At 41.3% G+C, this 19,801-nt stretch overlaps 1 long non-coding RNA gene across 3 annotated transcripts in view; it reads left to right on the forward strand.

The window, feature by feature from the left end:
• Nucleotides 1-19,801, forward strand: part of LOC115645467 — a 201,624-nt gene that overhangs the window by 61,599 nt on the left and 120,224 nt on the right. The gene's annotated exons all lie outside the window — the stretch shown is intronic.

Here is a 19,801-nt window from a genome sequence, read left to right on the forward strand (position 1 = left end):
TAGTCATTTATTTTCCTGTTACAAAAGTTTTAGTTATCCATTCATGAAGCAGAAAGAACACCATGTATAGATTGTCAAAACTGGTTGTATAAAATATTTTTTGCTGGGTTTGGGCCATCTTATAAAGCATGTGAAGAATTTTCAAAAAAAACCAATGTCAACAATTTTTAAAGAAAAATCTGGATTTTTTGGGCAAAATATTCTGTCACCATGTGACTTTGGTGACAAATTGCACATTGCAGGTTATGAATAGCTGGAGTGAACAGTTTGCAAACAAACCACTGTCTGAAAAAAATCACTTGTCCAAACCATTCAGCAAATACTTGTGGATTATAAATACATTGACAGAAAGCAGGACTGGCTTAAAGAACAGAACAAAAAGAGAGGGTTCAATTGGTCAGGTAAGTTATTCAGAAAGAAAAAGTCAACCAGACACTAAGCCAGATTCTCAGTTGTTGTAAGTCAGCACTGCTCTATTGTACTCAATGAAACTATGATGATATACACCAGCTGAGTTTCTGACTCCTCCTCTTAAAATAATAGGGTTTTTTTGTTTGTTTGCTTAAATCATTAAGGAAAATAATTTACTGCCCATGTTCAGTGCACAGTTTTAAAAAATTCATAATATGGGTATTTCAAAGATAAATGGGCTTCAAATATAGTAGAGCAAACATTCCTAAATCATGACCACATGCAATACCTGCCAAGGAGAAACATTTAAAACAAAGATGTTTCCGAATGGAGTGCAAATATCACAGGGTGAAATCCTGGCCCCCATTGACGTCAATGGGGGCCAGGATTTCATCCCATATGAATAATTTTTCTGAAGGCTGAATGTAGCCATTGATTAGCCCTGGGAGAAACCCTAGGTAGCACCTTATAGCCCCTCTACAACACTGGAGGCTCATGGGCTATATCAGGGGCCAGGATCTGGATCTACAAGTCTAGTGTCAAAGGATGGCACAGCAACCAAACTTATCTAGCTCCCTCTTTCATGTACCCTGTGCTGGGTAGTTACATAAGAGGACTCCACATTTCTAAAACTAAATTGGCTCTTTATTGTTATTTACAGCGGTGCTGCAACAGCAGATAGCATTCTAGCCATGTGCACCCAGATTGATTTTACTGTTGCTTCCTCCAAACTCTTTCTTCCTGCAACTTGTGCTCCTCCCACCAATTTCCATGCGAATTGCAAACCTTCCCCCACTCCATCCCAGGAAGGCTGAATCTGTCACTTCCGAAGCTTATACTGGTTTATGTGTTTGCATGCTGTTTGCCACTATGGGTTAGGCTTTACACAACAAGTCAGAGTTTAATAGTTCCCCTGAAATACAAACACAAATCAGACTCCTTAGTTTTTTAGATCTCTTACATTACACTTTATCAATAAAAGACATCAAATGTATCAGGTTGTTTACATACATACAAACCTACATAACAGATTAGGAAGAGCAAAGTTGGGGACCTCTATTCTGAATATTCATCTGCATTAGGGAGAAAAAGATTTGAGTGTGTCATTTTAATTCAAATAATTTTATACTCTTGATAGTTTTATAGGACACATGATTCTGATTCATAGATTCTAAGACCAGAAGGGACCATTAGATCCTCGAGTCTGATTTCCTGTTTAACACAGGCCATGGAATTCAAGCCAGTTACTCCTATATTGAGCCTAATAAATTGTGTTTGACTTAAACAGGGATCAGCAACCTTTGGCATGTGGCCTATCAGGGAAATCCACTGGAGTGCCAGGACAGTTTGTTTACCTGCAGCATCCGCAGGTTTGGCCGATCACAGCTTCCACTGGCCGTGGTTCGCCATTCCAGGCCAATGGGGCTGAGGGAAGTGGTGTGGGCTGAGGGATGTGATGGCCGTCCGCAGCTTCCCGCAGCCCCATTAGCCTGGAACGGTGAACCGTGGTCAGTGGGAGCTGTGATCAGCCAAATCTGCGGATGCTGCAGGTAAACAAACCATCCCAGCTCGCCAGTGGATTTCCCTGATGGGCTGTGTGCCAAAGGTTGCCTATCCCTGGACTAAAGCATGTCTTCCAAAAGTCGTCCAGTCTTGATGTCAAGACATCAGGAGATGGAATAGTTGGTAGTTTGTTCAAATGATTAATCACCTTAACCATTAAAAAGTGTATCTTATTTTTAATTTTAATTTGTCTGGCTTTATCTTCTAGTCTTTGGTGCTTAATATGCCTTTCTCTATTAGATTTAAGAGACCTTTAATACCTGCTATTTTCTCTGCATGAAAGTACTTATATGCCATAATGAAGTCACCTCTTGATCTTCTTTTTAATACACTGAACAGATTGAGCTTCTTAAGTGTCAAGAAAACTAAGCAATCATAAGAATAAAAGAGAAAAAACTCTAAAACAGACACTGGAAATTAAACTTTTACAAGTCAGAAAGAAATTGTTATGCCCTCTAGTTCTTTCCTTTTGGAGTGTAGAGAAATTTAAAGAGCAGATTTTGCACACATAACCCCACTTATCACTTATGAAACAGTGATTTGAGGGAACTAGAGAAAGAGGAGCTCTGAGTCATTAAAACTATCCTCCTGTCAAGGTAGAATTTCCCTATAGTTCATTTTCTAGAGTTTAGCCAGTACATGTCTGAAGCTTTGGGGCTTCCACTACAGTGCAACAGTGCATCTCTTGGGAGACTAATAGTTATTGCTGACATTCAAATTAAATTTCTCTATTCCATGATTCCTCCTATTGCGCCTAATTATATCCCCTTTGTAGCCGCTTCAATAATTTCCTTTTCTCTTTGATGTCAACATCCTTCAGGTATTTGTAGATTCATGTCCTGTCACCCACCTTCACCCAAGTTGTTGGTGAGCAAAGCTATACAGATTTCTCTGTTTGCCTTTCTGTGTAAGTCAGTCCTTCCTGCCCTCCAATTGCTTTGGTTGCTCTTCTCTGTACTCTCTCCATATTATTCTTTATTATAGTGTCCAGAAAGGTACACTGGCCAGTCCACACTGAAGCCTTTTTAACCAGTGTGTCTACAAAGGTGTAGCGTCACTTGTGCAGTCAAACCCATTGTACACCAGGCTACAATATTCCAGGTTCAGTAGATCCAGAGCTATGCTGAGAGACAATGTACTTGGGCCCAGATCCACAAAGGTATTTAGGCTCATAACTTCCATTAATTTCAAAGGAAATTAGGACCTTAAATATCTTCCAGGATTTTGGCCTTGCTTCCTGGAATAATTTCTCTCTATGTGCAGCCCTGAACTCCACTGGCTCTTTAAAACTGTCATATTGTATCTCAGACGTATTTATGATTAATTGTCCACTGTCATCTCTAAATCTCTTCCTTTTGGCTCTGCTGCTCTCCAGACATCTCCCTTCTAATTATACTGGTGTTTTGGAATATTCTCCCCCACTTGTATTATCCAAGTGGAATCTCATTTTGTTATTTTCCCACCCAAAACTTCTGACATCCCAAAGTTCTTTTTCCCTACATGGTGTTGGCAATATATCCCAACTTAGTAGTATCTTCAAATTTCATTAACATGTTCTTGCAGAGTATTAACAAAGACACTGCCTAGAATACAAACTAAAAGAGAACCCTGCAGTACTTCACTAGTCAACCTCCTTCCCTTGTATAGATTGTAGTGTATTATTTTGTTACCCTTTGTTGACAGTGCTTCAGCTACTTGCAGATCATGTGCAGTGCACCTATCTTAGCCAATCTGAAATAACCATAAGAGAAAAAAATGAGAAAATGGTCTTTTATTAGAAAAAAAGTTAAAATTTTCCATGAAAAAGCTAAACTTTCTGGTTAGAAATTGAAAACCAAAATATTTTGAGCTAGAACTGCTGCCATGGTGCCTCATGGAAGCTGTAGTTTCTCAAACATTTTTTGGTGGAAAATATTCAATCATCTTTATTTGAGAGGTAGGATTTCGTGGTATACTGTATTTAATAGTTTTCTGAAATCTTAACATTTGGACCTGATCGTCTACTGTCACTCACCACTGAATTCAATAGATTTACACTTGCATAATATTTTAATAGAGCAGAGAATCACATTACATCTACTGAATTAGTCCAGATTATTGGAGCTAAGTAAAATTGTGCCCTAATTAAAAAAAAGAAAATCATGCAATTAACATTAAAGTATTCTTAGCAATTGCTTTATAATCAAAACTTATTTATGTCATACATGCCCCAACCAGTCAGTGCCTGATTCTGCTCTCACACTAAGTTTACATGAATGTAAATCCAACCGAGGCACGCAGTCCCTATTTGTGTAAGTGGGCAAAACTCCATTGAAGTCGATGGAGCGGAATCAGTTCATAGCAGCAGAGAATTTAAGCCACTGATTTCATTGAAGTTGCTCCCGATTTACACAGGTGTGTAATCAGAACCAGGACTTCACCTTTTTTTGCAGAGGATTTCTCTAGCCTTGCCAATTGCCTCCAGAATCACAGGGATCATTACTACAGGTGCCACAACTGTGAAACTGACAGTGAAAAGAATATAGGAGGAGCAGGGGCTCAAGGCCTGGCCTAAACAAGGCAGTTTAGGAATTGCTTTACTGGATTAGATCTGCAGTCCATCTAGTCCAGTATCCTGTTGATCAGACTGCGCAGCACCAGATGATTCAGAGGCAGGTGTAAGAACCCTACAATATGGGCATAATCACGGATATGGGCATAATCTGACCACCCCATTAGATCTCATCCTGATCTCTGCGAGAGATTGGTTTTCAACCTGAAACAGAAGATTTAACCTCCCTTCCACTGGTTTTCTGGTAATTAATTATCATAACTCTGGATATTCTTAATATATACTAAAATATCCAATCCCTGTTTGAATCTTGTTAAAGTCTTAGACTCAACTTCCTGTGGTAACAAGCTCGACAGTTTAATCATACACTGTGTGCCAATGTAGCAAAGAAGAAAGATCTTGAATTCTGGAGCCAGGCATGTGTACTTTTGAATAAGAAGCATTATACCAAAAGAAATAATGGGCCTGATCCTGAAAAGCTTGATCCACATGAGCAGCCTCAATGAAATTGGTGGGACCACACTTGTGAATAAGGATTTCTAACGTTAATAAGCCTTTGTAGGCTTGGGTCCAGTAAACCTGAGGTTGAAACCAGGATTCATGAAATAAACTAGTGACTTAAAATACTTTCTGTTCACAGGAAATAGTTAGACATCTTTTTTTCTTAGAATTTTTGATTTAGGCTTACTAACTTCCGTTTTTTGGTATCACTATTTACAGCACTGTGACTGTTGCCATAGGTACATAGTATGGCTGTTTCCATGGCAACACTTGGAGCATTATAAACAAGCAAACTATAGCATTAAACCTTGTCTGAATGTCAACTTATTGGGCTATTAGAAGCAAAGTTTAAATGTTAATTGAAAGGGGATGTAAGCCATATGTAGCATTTTTTATTGCACAGCCTATTTGGTATTTAAATACATATTTATATCAAAATCTAGCAAGTCTATTACATCAAACTTTGAAAGTGTTGCCTAGTTTGTCTGAACATTAAGAAGTCTTGAGTTCCAGTCCCAGCTATGACAGATTTAGTCTGTGACTTTAGCCAAATCACGTAACCACCGTGCCTCAGTTTCCACAAGTATAGAGTGAAGTTGAAAGCAGTTGTGTGAAATAGATATATTTAAAGAACTTTGATTATGAAACATGATATACCATATAATTACTATTATTATTGAAATGGAGGGCTTTTTTCCAAATACATATTTATGACAATGGAATCAGAGACACCTCCCTCATCGCACCATTGAAATAATGATAGTATCAAATTACATTTGCATTTAGCCTGCCAAGCCAATTATTTATGGTCCCAAAATCTCTGAGAACTGTCAAACATCCGCCTTCACATTTTAAATGTTTGAAAAAGAATATACAACATAAGGTCCTGACGTAACCCTTGAAACACAAAATAAAAGTTCTTTTAAAAAGTTTAATTACATTACCTGGAAAATGCACCTAATTCCCACGGCAGTCCAGCCAGTTGCATTTAAAACAGATCATATTCCCCGATGCAATCCTCAATAGTTTCAATATGAGATAATGAGGAAAAACTATTTTAAAAATGGTTCTGTCCCCACTGTCCTATATGCAAATACTGACCTAGTAAGTGAAAAGACAGGCTAATTCTGTACTGGATTTGAGGAAGTATTATGAAAAATTACATTAGTCTGTACAGTTCATTGAGGCAGCATAAACTTTATGCCTGTTGATAATACCAAAGAGGTTATATTTAGACATGCACTGAAAGAGAAGTCAAATAATAGGAGCATTTTGAATTGTGGCACTATTAAAAATTTTTAGGTTAAGAATTTATCTTGGTAATTCAGGAATGTGTAAATGATCTTAGAAGTTCAACTAATCATCCACCAAGCAATGATCAGATCTTTTTATTATGTGAATAACTTTATGTTAAATCAGAGTTTAGAAGCAACGCACATTGAAGAGCATCCTTGAACCAGGGACAAAAGTTTTAAACCATCATCCCCAAGAGCTGCTTTTAGTACAAGTCACACAGGAACTACTGAGTAAGGATATTGAGGCTTACCAAGGGACATATGCAAACCAGTCTGGGTTATTGAGATAATGTTTTTCTACCCGCTTCTTTTGTATTAAAGTTAATTAACAATAGAGTGTGATTTTACTAGTATAGCATCAATCTTCCCCTCAGCTTCCTTGGATGAATGAGAGGAAAGCACTTTATACCTTTGCTTGGGAGCTGCGTATAGACCATCTCTGTAGCATCTTTCCTTCGCAGATAAACCCTTCTATGACCCTCAATGGGCACTGTGTCTCTGGTAGGGGAAGGAGCAGAGGGGGGGTTGAGGAAATGGGCATGTCTGTATGCTGTCCCCTTTAACAATCCCATAGGGCTTCCTCACCTTAGTTAATGGTGTTCACGGAACTTGCTGCCTGTGCAATGTAGAACCTCTTCAGGGTGGGATGAGAGGATACAGGAGTGTCAGCTGGCCAGAGAGTTATTTCATCGCGACCATGGTGCCAAGGAGGCTAGAATGGCATGCAGGGGTGAAAAAAGCTAGTGCAAAGGCACAGGAACTTGGTGATCTGCTGGTTTGGAGGGCAGAATCCCTAGCTCAAACCATGCCCTTCCACTCCTTTCCTCAAAGAACAATGCTATGGAAAATGGGAGAAGGACTCTCAGAGCTTACAGTCCTAAACACAGACCACTGATGGTCCTAATACTGCTCTTTAGTGGTTAGGATACCTAATATTTTTGCCACCCTTTCTAGGGCCAAGTTCACTTTGTGCTATGCTACCAGTGCAATCTGGACCTATATAAGCAACCCACAAATGTTTATTCCAATGCTACATAATCCTTCAGTGTCACAAAGCCAATGTAAGGGTGCTTCCACCAACAGCAAGAATCAGGAAAGAAGCAGGGCTTTCAATTTTTGTCAGATACACATTCCACTTCCGTTTCCTCCATTTCTAAAATGTTCTCATGAGGATGGCCCAGCTTTGTCACTGCGGACATCTGTCATGTGACTGGGATGTGGGCAGTCATGCTTAGTGGTTGGAGCAGTAGCTGTTAGCCAGGAATTGTAGCCAGGGTCAGAACCAGAGTCAGAAAATCAGAGCCAAGGTTCAGAACCATGTTACCTGGAGTGAGGCAGGACAGGAATAGGGCTGGGGCATGACTGGAACAAGCATGTGCAGGAGCTAGTGTAGCCATGGATACATGGTTTGAGCAGCCACTGAACTATTGCCATTGCTGGGCTTAAGAGCCAATCTGCTGACTCTTACAACCTGGCGGACAGTCTACTGCAGGCCAGCTGTGCTCATAAGGTTGCCTAGAGAGTGGCTCTGCTGCAGGCCCTGCTTCCTGACACCAACTCTTTTAAGTTAATCATGGTCTCGTAATATGTGATGTTTTATTTATAACTCCAGCAGACACGTGATTAGATGAAAATCTGAGCTTTCAGTAAGTGAAAAAGTATTATGGAAAATTAGATTAAAGCCTATACAGTTCATTGTGGCAGCATAAACTTTATGCCTGCTGATAATACCAAAGAGGTTATATTTAGACATGCACTGAAAGAGAAGTCAAATCATAGGAGCATTTTGAATTGTGGCACTAGTAAAAACATTTTAGTTCTGATGGCTGCAGAAAAAAGCTTGAAAACGTGATCTAAGTGCACCTTAAAGGCTTAGAAATCAAACAAAAAGAAGCAGAGAGAGATAGAAATCATGAAATTCAAGTCTATTTACGTCAACCTCATGATTTTTCATGGGGCTGGTTTTTGAATGTTTGGAGTTAGAAATACTGTTGCCATATCAGCAAGTCAACAGTCAGTTCCCCTTTTTTTCTATGATCTAATTTCAGGACAGTAGATAAGCAACATCCCCCAAGGACAGTAAAAATGGATTTCTCCAACCACAAGATGTATTTATTTTATGATACAGCAGAGGAAACACATGCAAAAACCATTTGTTTAATGCACATTTGCTATGGAAAGAGTAATGCATGTTCATTCTGGCTAACTCTCCTCTGCACTGTGAATTTGTACCACTACCGACAGTAACTCAAACTGGCCCTAAACCTGGGAGGATCAACCTAGTGCCTCCAGTAGCAGAGAGCTGGAGTAGAAGTCCTCTGCCATTCCCCATTCTCTGCAGCCTGCAAAAGGAACAGAGAAGCAAGCAAAACCATAACCATTTACAGTGCACTGTGATTTCAAGCACAGGAATAGTTTTGTTATCTAACATACGCAGTAGTTAATATAATAGATTCAGACTGTTAGTTCTTCGGAGCAGGCACTGACCTGTTTACTGTCCTGTATAGCTCCAGCCAATTGTTGGTGCTGAACAAATTGCTTCTAATAATAAATGTTATGTTTTAATGTCTCCAATAAAGTGACCTAATTGAAGCTACACTGATGGATAGCAGCTGGGGATGTGACCCTGGGGGTGAGGTGGAAACTCAGAGAAGAATTAGTATTGGGGAAAAGTATATTATTGCGGAGAGACAAGGTGGGTGAGGTAATATATTTTATTGGACCAACTTCTGTTGGTGAAAGAGACAAACATTCAAGCTCCACAGAGTTCTTCAGGTGTATGAAAAGACATTTTAAATAAATAATAATAAGGCATCAGGACCCAATCTCAAAATCTGCATACCCAGAATATTCTGGACAATAGGACAAAACACAAAAGCACAACAGAAGGCTTAATCTGTGGTAATCATGTCATCTGACAGATAGTCCTTGTTTTCCTTGATATGGAGACAATTTGAGAACAGCAGGCATTGCCCCACCGGGCTGATCTATTTAGAGTCATCAAGATTTCTTTACTCAATACTACACATGTTTCTTTGATGACTCATCCAGTCCAAAGTAATTTCTAAAAGGCTAAAGACCTGCCTGCTTGAGAGACTGGCTCTCACGGTGAATCATACTGATGCTGCTGAGATCAGCAGAGGTGTAAAAATTGGAATCCCATTGATATTAATGAGGGGAAGATGCAAGGAGAGAGTCCTGTAAAAGGTGTCCAAAACTTCAGAACTCACTCTCCACTTTGGAGAGCCTAGATTTATTAGCTTTCCCAGCATACAACAGATTGTATCTGCTGATAAAAGGGAGGTTGGAAGGATTTAGTGTAAAATCCTTCCAACCGGAGACAGTCCTTTTATCAGATCATTTTGTGTGTTTTAATTTATGGGCTAGGCACTCAGTTCCTGCTCCAAAGATTCTTTCCACTGACTTCAGTGAGCTTTGGATCAAGCTCCCAGAGGACAGGATGAGAGCCTTTATAGCATATACAATAAAGTAACATTACAATGGGCCACCTAGGCTCATAGGTTTGTGTGCTACATACACTGGAGTGTGTCAGAAGTATAGAGCAGGAACAAATACAGGACAGAATTAAAATTATAATTACGGTGGGAAACACCCCCAAAGAAGAGCAAATATACTGAATGTAAATTGACTATTGTAGTACCTAGACATAGTTTCCATATGAGCTGTCCCTCTTGGATTTAGCAGAACAGGCTCTTTCAGTTTCACACTGAAGACGAAACCTCATCTGATTATTACTAGAGCTTAGGGTGCAGCCAAAGAGATGCCTTGACAACACAGGCAGGCCCTTTTAAAGATATTGCTGTTAAATGAGTCACTTGAAATGACTTGATATCAGCTTGTGAGTTGAACTTTAAACTAAAGGGCCCATTTAACTTTTATTAGGGCAATTAATCCTTTTATAAGTCTCAAAATAAAATCATTCATTGAAGTATCACCAGGCAAAAAAAGTAAAGTTACTTTCCCTGTGATTCTACACTAGCACAGTAATGTATTGCATCTCAATTCACAGCAAGTTCTATAAGCAACTGACAGCTTTGTGACTTATTCCACAGAAGACACTAGCTGTATTCATGGGGGAGGATGCATCAAAACCAAATTCCTTTGCCTCTCTCCACAACATCCTTTTCAGCTTTGCTGAATACACCCCATTCCAATGCATATTATTCCCATGGAATAATGCAATGACACAGAAATATAAAAAGATCAGATGCTGGAATCATTCTACAACATACAATAATAACCCACTTCTTTCACCTCCTCACTGTTTCTCCTCAAACTAGACCAGTTTTACCTGTGATAAGTAACATCTTGTTTTTCTATTTGCAATTTAATGTCTTGTTTACCTTTGGGGAGCCTCTGGGTACAGAAAGTTATAAGTAGCTTTAGCCTTAATTTTTTAAAAGCACTCCATTACAGTATGTTTTTTTCCAAAATCTCCTAAAATGGAGAGCCTGATTCTCCAGTGCCTTGCTCCTGGTGTGTAATCACTTATACCTGTGAAAAGTGACTCTACCAAATCAGAATTCTCCACTGTGACCGGGCATGGCCCTCCGCTCCTGTCTTCTTGTATAAATAGCTATGACATCTCCAGTCTGTAACCACCACTGCATACTGTATTTGTATTCTGTCAACCACCATGCTCTTACAGTCCAGTGCAACTGTTCTTATTTACAGTGTTATACATCTATGAGAGAGGAGAAAGATCTCTCCATGCTGAGATTTCCTTTTACCCTGTCTGGCTAGCTGGCTGGCCTTTCTCTCTCCCTGTCTTCTCCTTGCTTTGCACTGCCTTCCTTTTCTACTCTTGCAATTAAAGGGCGAATCAGTTTCTTAGCTCTCTCTGGCCCACACTGATCTAATAATTAGCCATTCCTTCCCTCAAGCAGGTTCCCTCCATGGGAACTAACTGGATTTACAGTGACCAGAGTGCTAATTCAGCTGCTGGTCCTCAGCACTCTGTCACACACCTTCCTTACTTCTCTGGTGAATAAGTTTCACCTTTATGGGATCTCTTTCATTTACTAGAAGTGCTGCTCTCCTGGAGTCCTTCGTCATCCCTAGGGTGGCTCTCTAGTATCCCCTTATGGTGTTCACCCATTCTCCACCCACAAAAATCACATTTGGTGGGTGGGGTCACCCCCATAATTCTGTCTTGGTTCATAGGTTTTCACACCACGGATGACCCATTCTTGCCCACTTTGTTGCGTGGCAGTGACCACTGGCACCCCTTGCCCTCCTGGTTACTGAGGCTTTCAGATTCTCCCAAATCTATAAACAGCTCCTGGGGTACCTCCTCCTGTTGTTCAGGTGATCGGGGTTCCAATAACCACCCAACCCGTGTCCTGCAAGGGTAATTTTGTGTCTTCTTCCTTTTCTACTCTTTTTCTCGAGGGCTTCTCTTTTCTCTACTTTCCTCCTGGCTTGTGTTCCTTTGTCTAGTGTTTTTTAACCTCTCCATGTCTAGCTTTCTCCTTATCCCTCCCTGCCAGGGGCTGTGGACCCCAGCCTGCTTCCCTAGTGGGAAGGGCCTTCAGTCAGTGCCTAATGTGATAAGGTCGGACAATGGGTCTACTACCCCCAAACCCATTACCATTTAAACTTCCCCCACACCTCCAGGTGTACCTTAGCCATACGACAGAATTTCTTATCCTCGTGGATGCATTAAAGTCACAGCTTTGCTCCTGAGAGCATCCGGTGGACCTTTGCCAGTTCCTTCTTGACTAGTGAACAGGCTGAGGCAGTTTCTACTAGAATCTTTCGAGATCTCCTTTCCACCTTTACAGAAACAGTGGGTAATTTCTTTTTCTGTCCCTACTCAAATGCATAACTGCAAACCCACAGTCCATGTCAGTTCAGTCTCTGTTTGTGTGTCCTTGATGCCCATGACAATAACAGACAATACCCTTAGTCCTAGCTGGGGTCCCCTAGGTTCTTCTCTCTTCTTCTCTGTGACCGTTCTGTCTGTGATTCTCTGACTCACATCTCCAGCTCTGGCCCCTTGACCTGTCAATTCTCTTTCCTGAGGATGTCAGCCTGTACAAGTTGTTCTGTGAGCTTAACTGCAGCGCCTAGAGACACTAGGTGATGCTTCCTGTCCCATACCCAGATACTCTCAGGGATGCACGGAGAGAACTATTCCAAAACTTTTGCTGGTACTTTTCAGTGGATAAGCCCACTGGCTGGCTGCCTTAACACATCATAGTCCTATGCTCACTTGTCACTTTGATCCATGTAGGCCACCTGAGCTTCCCTGCTCAAGTGGAATGCTAGGCATAGGGCTCAGGGTTCTACAAGGTCTGGGAAGAGAAACTCACCAGTGAGAAGCCAGGAGGCTTGCCTGTTTCAGCCCAGGGGAGCACAGACAAAGAATGCCTCAGTCCTAAACCAGAACACACACATATATCTGGAGGGAAATTTTCCAATGACATTTTTTTTTATTGGAAGTTGTGGTTTTGTATAAATTGCCATTTTCTGCTGGAGAATGTTGATTTCAAGGATGTATTTTTAATATGTGTTTCAAAATGATGCATTAGAAAATGTTCCCATTTCAAACTATTTTGTTTCATTACTTCTTTTTGAAATGTCCAAATGTTTAATTCTGATGAAAAATAAAAGGTTGGATTTTTTTTGTTTTCACATTTCCAAATTGAAATGCTGTGGACATTTTTGTTCAGTTCAAATGTTTGATATTTTGACTTCTTTTCCCAGTCTGGATGCAAATAAATGTGAAAATATTGGAATTTCCCGCTGGACAGAAAATCCATTTTCTGACCAGCTTCTATAGATTGGCTATTGACAATATGAATGGGCTGACAGATCAAACAGGAAACTATGTCTCAATGTGATCAAAGAGACGTTGTTAATGGAGCAGATTCTGGGCAAGACTGAGGGCCTGTTCCAAGACAAATAAGCCCAAACTATTAAGTAATGTGAACAACTGAAACATACCAGGGTGAAATGCACACAGATGAGCAGCTGTGTCACTCCTGCCCAGCAACCTTCGGTGCCTTACGGTACTTTGGTTGGAGCAGCTCCCACCTGGGCTGCTCACAAACAGCCTTCCAGCAGGCAAGTCACATCCTGAGCATCTGGATGTAACTGCAGACTGCGAGTTACCCCCTAGCTTTTACCTGGTTATACTGCAGGGTGACCCCAACACACCTTCAGTCTTAGATTTCCCTCCAGAAATATATGTCCTATACTGCCCTGCCCTCTCCTGGGAAATACAAGTCATATAAGGTCTATTATTTCTTTAGTGGAAATCATAGGCGCACAACTTGCCAGTCCAAATGGAGTTGCCCGATACTTCTATTTAAGCCCACTGGATTAGCTAAAATAACAAAACATGTTTATTAACTACAAGGAGATAGAGTTTAAGTGAGTATAAGTAATGAGGCATAAAAGTCAGAAATGGTTACAAGAAAAATAAAGATAAAACTCAACTGATGTCTAACTTAACAAACTATGTTAAGTTCCAAGCCAGGTTTTCTCACCATATGCTTTCAGCAATCTTACTGACCAATTTTTTAAAGTCAGGACCCATTCTCCAGTCCATTAGCTGATTACTTTGTCCCTTCAGGTGCAGTGAATGGGCAGAGAGAGTGAAAGGGGTATCTTGGGGTATTTGTCCCTCCTTTTTATAGATTCAGTCGCCCTCTTGAAAAACAAACAAACATCTCCAGCTGGGTACCAGGAGACAAAAAAATCTATGGGGAAAGATGTTCCTTGCTGCTTTTTTCTGACCCATTTGAACTGGGTTTGTTTCCCTTCCTGCTTGGTGACTCTGTTTACTGCTTAAATGCAAATTAAGCAGAGCACACATTGCTCTGTTTAGAACAGACCTGTTTGCCAAGTTCTGTTTGGAACATGTGTTAATAACACCATACACCATACAGTGGAATCTTATAGCTTCACATATGGTGTTGCCACACATATTTTATCAGGAAGATACTGATCAACAACTAATTATTAGTTTTTAAATGATACCTCATAAGATATACTTTGTACAAAGATTATTACAATAGCATGTAGGGTGTGAATATAAGGTGTGACAGACCCAGGCCAGTGGAGTGCAGGAGTCTGATAGAGGGCAAATATACTAGTCACTGGCTGAGTAATTTTCTGTTCCCTGAATGACCAGAGCAGGGTCTGCACTAGAGTAGTCAGGAACTTGCTAGAACCAATTAAGGCAAACAGGCTGATTAGAACACCTGCAGCCAATCAAGGCAGGCTAATCAGGGCACCTGGGTTTTAAAAGGAGCTCTCCCCAGTTAGATGGGGGAGGAGCTGGGAGCAAGAGACACAAGGAGCTGAGACTGAGAGGGTGTGCTGCTGGAGGACTAAGGAGTACAAGTGTTATCAGACACCAGGAGGAAGGTCCTGTGATGAGGATAAAGAAGGTGTTTGGAGGAGGCCTTGGAGAAGTAGCCCAGGGAGGTGTAGTTGTCACACAGCTGTTACAAGAGGCACTATAGACAGCTGCAGATCCATAGGGCCCTGGGCTGGAACCCTGAGTAGAGGGCGGGCCCAGGTTCCCCCCAAACCTCCCAACTCCTGATCAGACATAGGAGGAGTTGATCCAGACTGTGGGGGAGATCACAGAGGTGAGCAAATCTGCCAATAAGCACAGGACTCACCAAGGTAGAGGAGGAACTTTGTCACAAAGGGTACGTTTTGTCACAACAACATTGCCTAGACCTACCACTCCCATAAAGTTACATATCTTTGCATTGAAAAGTTAGTATGTTAATACCCCCCTCACAAAGATTTACTCATATACACCTTTCAAAAATAGCACAGTGCACTGGTATAAATCTCTTGTTTCTGTAATAACATTAAAAATTAAATGATTAATAGATGTTAAGGTCCAAAGGAACCATCATGACCTTCTAGTCTGACCCCTTGCATAACACAGGCCCTGGAATTTCACCCCATAATTCCCACACTAAGCCCCTGGCACAGGGGGCACCATCCAATTCTGTGTGACCTCTGTATTATTTCTAGTGGTGGTCATTTTAACAGACTGATATATAATTTGCAATTCAAAGCTATTAATTCCATTTTCTTTGGCCTCACCTGGCCTCTAGAGCATGGAGGTCACAGTTGGGGAGCTGCTCAGGACTGCCACATCTTGTAATTGTTTGAGATGGGAATTTGGCACATCAAGTCAGTACTGGCCAAGCTTTGACTCCAAATTCAAAATGCAGTCTGATCTTCAGACACTCTTGAGATTCCTTTGCAGTGAACTTTTGATAGAAAGTATCAGGGGGTAGCCATGTTAGTCTGGATGCATCTGACGAAGTGGGTATTCACCCACGAAAGCTCATGCTCCAATATGTCTGTTAGTCTATAAGGTGCCACAGGAGCTTATAAGAGCTTAACTCTTTGCTCCTCTGTTAGGAAGGGGACTTAAAGCAGTAGTAAAAGATCCCCAAGCATAGCCAGCCCTACACTATCCCTGTTTTGCTACCCCTTCCTTCCAGCATCGGGGCAAGGGCAGGGAAGGGACATGTCAGGTCTGGTGCATGACATACACCATTGATCCTGACTGGCAGTAAGATCCCTTTAGGGCTGTTATCTTTTAGTGCAAGTTAGAGCAGCTCCTGTCACTTGCACTAGGAGCCAGTTCAGCCCCCAGGATCACAAAGGGTAGAAAGGTGGTATAAAGCCCTCCATATTCCAATCCTGGTCATACTAAGTGCTTGTCTGGGGCACCTGGGAATTCTAGCCCCAGATCTTCAAACCTTGGGATTGATCTTTCAGAGCACTGAGCACTCTGGCCCTGATCCAGAAAAACACTGAACTTTACCTGAGCTTAACTTCATCTGCATAAGCAGTCTCATTAAAGTTAATGGCACTACTCCCATGCTTAACTTTCAGTACATACTTAAGTGATTTGCTGCACTGGGGCCAGGGTGCTTGGTCCCTTGCAGGATTGAGCTCATAATCAGATTTGCTAAGCACTGATAATAAATAGATAGATTCAAGTTGTATTGTTGGCATTTGGACCCAAATGGAGAATCTGTCTCCTAAGTTTAGCAAAGAAAAGGGGTTTTGATTCCACTCATTATAGAGATGAGTCATCTGGGAGGTTATTATCTGGACTTCCCATAGTTTGTATATATTTAGATCAGGCGCATCTCTGGTGATAATATCCTTAGAAAGACAAGACCTCACAATCAAGCTGCCTTATAAAATGCTTTCGATGACTAAAGTCACTTTGTCACTTAATTGCTCCACTGGGATAATGTCTTGCTCCTTGTTAATCAGTTTTGGATTTAGCTTTTGGCACAGACAGAAAATAAAATCATACAATTTCAAAACCATAAATTGGCCTCTGGGCCCCGCTCACATAGAGACCAGTTCAATTCCCACAAACACGCCAGGGAGACTCCTGAGTATTTTAGTGGGAGTTGGATCAGGTCCATAGTGGGGCAGTGCCAGCCTCAGACTTGACAAATTGATAATCTTCATCCTTGGACTGGGCTGGTTCAATCAAACCTGGGGATCTTTACAAAACCATGTGAAAAGAGGGCCCCTTGTTTGAAGGTGTGATTTTAGCCTGTCAAGGTTCCTTCCCCACTCTGAACTTTAGGGTACAAATATGGGGACCTGCATGGACACTTCTAAGCTTAATTACTAGCTTAGATCTGGTACACTGCCACCATCCAGAATTTCAGTGTCTGGAGCACTTTCTGTCCCCCCAAAACTTTCCCCTCCCTGGGTTGCCTTGAAGGATTTCACCAATTCCCTGGTGAACACAGACCCAAACCCCTTGGATCTTTAAAACAAGGAGAAATTAACCATCCCCCTTTTTTTCCCCCCAACAATTCCTGGTGAGTCCAGATCCAGTCCCCTTGGATCTTAAAACAAGAAAAAATCAATCAGGTTCTTAAAAAGATAGCTTTTAATTAAACAAAGAAAAGTAAAAATCATCTCTGTAAAATCAGGATGGAAAATACTTTACAGGGTAATCAGTTTCATATAGCCCGGAAGAAACCCCTCTAGCCTTAGGTTCAAAGTTACAGCAAACAGAGGTAAAATCCTCTCAGCAAAAAGGGAACATTTACAAGTTGAGAAAAGAAAAATAAGACTAACGCACCTTGCCTGGCTATTACTTACAAGTTTGAAAGATGAGAGACTGCTTCAGAAAGATTTGGAGAGCCTGGATTGATGTCTGGTCCCTCTTAATCCCAAGAGCGAACAACCCCCAAAACAAAGAGCACAAACAAAAGACTTCCCTCCACCAATATTTGAAAGTATCTTGTCCTCTTATTGGTCCTCTGGTCAGGTGTCAGCCAGGTTTACTGAGCTTCTTAACCCTTTACAGGTAAAAGAGACATTAACCCTTAACTATCTGTTTATGACATAGCCATTTTCCCTATCCAAGCCTCAAAGCCATGCCCTTTGGAGGTGCATGGGATCATTCTGACAGGGAAACCAGTGGTGAAGTGGGATAGGTAGTGTGTCATCCTATGGGACGATAGAACACATCCTAAATTGTAGCCAAAAAGCACCCAGCATAGCTGAGGAGGAATCAGCAGGCCCGTCCCATAGAGAGTAATTTGATGGCTGCTCTCAGATGCTGTGGCTGCTAATGTTTCAAAGAGACCATTATGGTGGGTGAGGTTCTCCAGGGCACAGGGACACCCTGGTGTAGGCCTGGGAAGCAGAGGTGTAGGGAGTCTTGCAGGATCCCCAGGTTTTATGCAGGGCTGCTGGCCCTGTGCCCAGGGCTCCACTTCCTGGTGTGGGTCCTGGGGGCCGACCCCATGGCCCGCTCCCCAGCTGCTGGCTCTGCACTCTGGGCCCTGATCCTGGCCCCATGTCCGCCTCTAGCTGTGGCCATAGCCTCGGCCCCCTTATCCCTGTCTGGGTCTCCCCTCCCGCCTCGAGACACAGTCCTGCTCTCAGCCTCAGCTCGAGGGGTGAGGGGTGAGAAGGGATGGATAGGGGTAAAGGGGCTGGCATTCAGCACCCTTACTACTAAAAATATTCCAGCACCACTCCACCCTGGCACACTTCCTTTCCTCTAATCACATCATTGCACCAGTCGTAGGAAAGATATGATCTTATGATGGCTCTGCATCACCCAAATCGTGGGAGAATCACCAGTGGCCAGTTATGCCAACTTTAGAGCATTTTTGCACCAAAGGAACCATGAAAATTTGCCTAATATAGCTTAGTTTTAGGACCTATGACCATCCCTGTGTGGAACACAAAGAGTCAGATGCCATGATGCTAAGCACAGGATAGATAGATAATCAATTTGGGAATATACAACAGGTGGTAATTGTAGGAAGTTCAGCGCACGAACATGGGAGGAGATCCGATGTTTCTTGTTCTCTGATTGGTTCAATGTTTGAGCAACCATTATGCTTTGCTTGAAAAGGTATTTTCAGGTCTGTCTGAGGCCTTGTCCTTAGCAAAAACAAATACCATCATAAATAGAGGAGGAAAATCACTCCGCAGGTGGAAGAGGTGACAATAGTTTGAAAGCTTGGAGGAAAAGTGAAGTTTGGATAGGTTTTTCTGGTTAAACTTGTTTGGTTATACAGGAAGGGCAGGATACTCACTTGGTGTAAATAGATGTACTTCCTGGTCTAAATGTTTTGCCCCAGTTCTGCTACTCAGCATTAGAAGTTTTCTAGTAACTAATGTACTTTTATGTGTGAAAGCAACATTGTGGTGCAGATTTCGGCTATATCAGATGACTTTCACTTGATTATGTTATTGCCTTTCCCTGCCAACAATGGGGCCTACTGAGACCTCATAAACAAAAATTTAACATAGTCTTTGAATCAAAGATATGATCTTATTTTGCCTTTTTTGAAACTGAAAGCTACTTGTGGATTCTCTGCACACTTCCCTAGTTATAATCACATGTTTAACTCTAGATTCAGGATACCAGCTGATATTACTTTGTGCTTTAATGCAAATATTGAAAGACAAAATAAACATATTTCCTTCCTTGCACGTTTCCAAACAGCCACATATGTGTTCATATGCCTGAACTTTATTAATCTCTGTGTATTTTTTCTGATGTCAGTGGAACTCTAATGACCTTGTATCACTCAACAATTGCTAGTAAATTAAGTCTAGAATTAGATTTGAGCATCTGTGGAAAATCCTTCATCTCTATGTTAAAGGTGACTACAGTTTTTATTAAACCTGTTTGAACTTCTATTAGGAGAAGATAATGAAACAGGGTGAATCAGTGAGAGTAACAAAGATATAGTAATTGGACATGAATCTTTTAAAAATATCACATATCCTAGAAGGCAATCGCCAAGCAATAGCAACATGATTTTTGGCTGCTAATAGGATAAAATTATACTGTGACTTCTGTACTCAAGATGTCCCAAAACATTTAACAAAATAATAATTTAGATAGTTCCTCTGATCATTTTGCACAGGAAAATCATTCCTATATTTCATTGCAATACTAAGGAGCCTAACA

The sequence above is a fragment of the Gopherus evgoodei genome, chromosome 2 (assembly GCF_007399415.2).
Source record: "Gopherus evgoodei ecotype Sinaloan lineage chromosome 2, rGopEvg1_v1.p, whole genome shotgun sequence".
NCBI lineage: Eukaryota > Metazoa > Chordata > Testudines > Testudinidae > Gopherus > Gopherus evgoodei.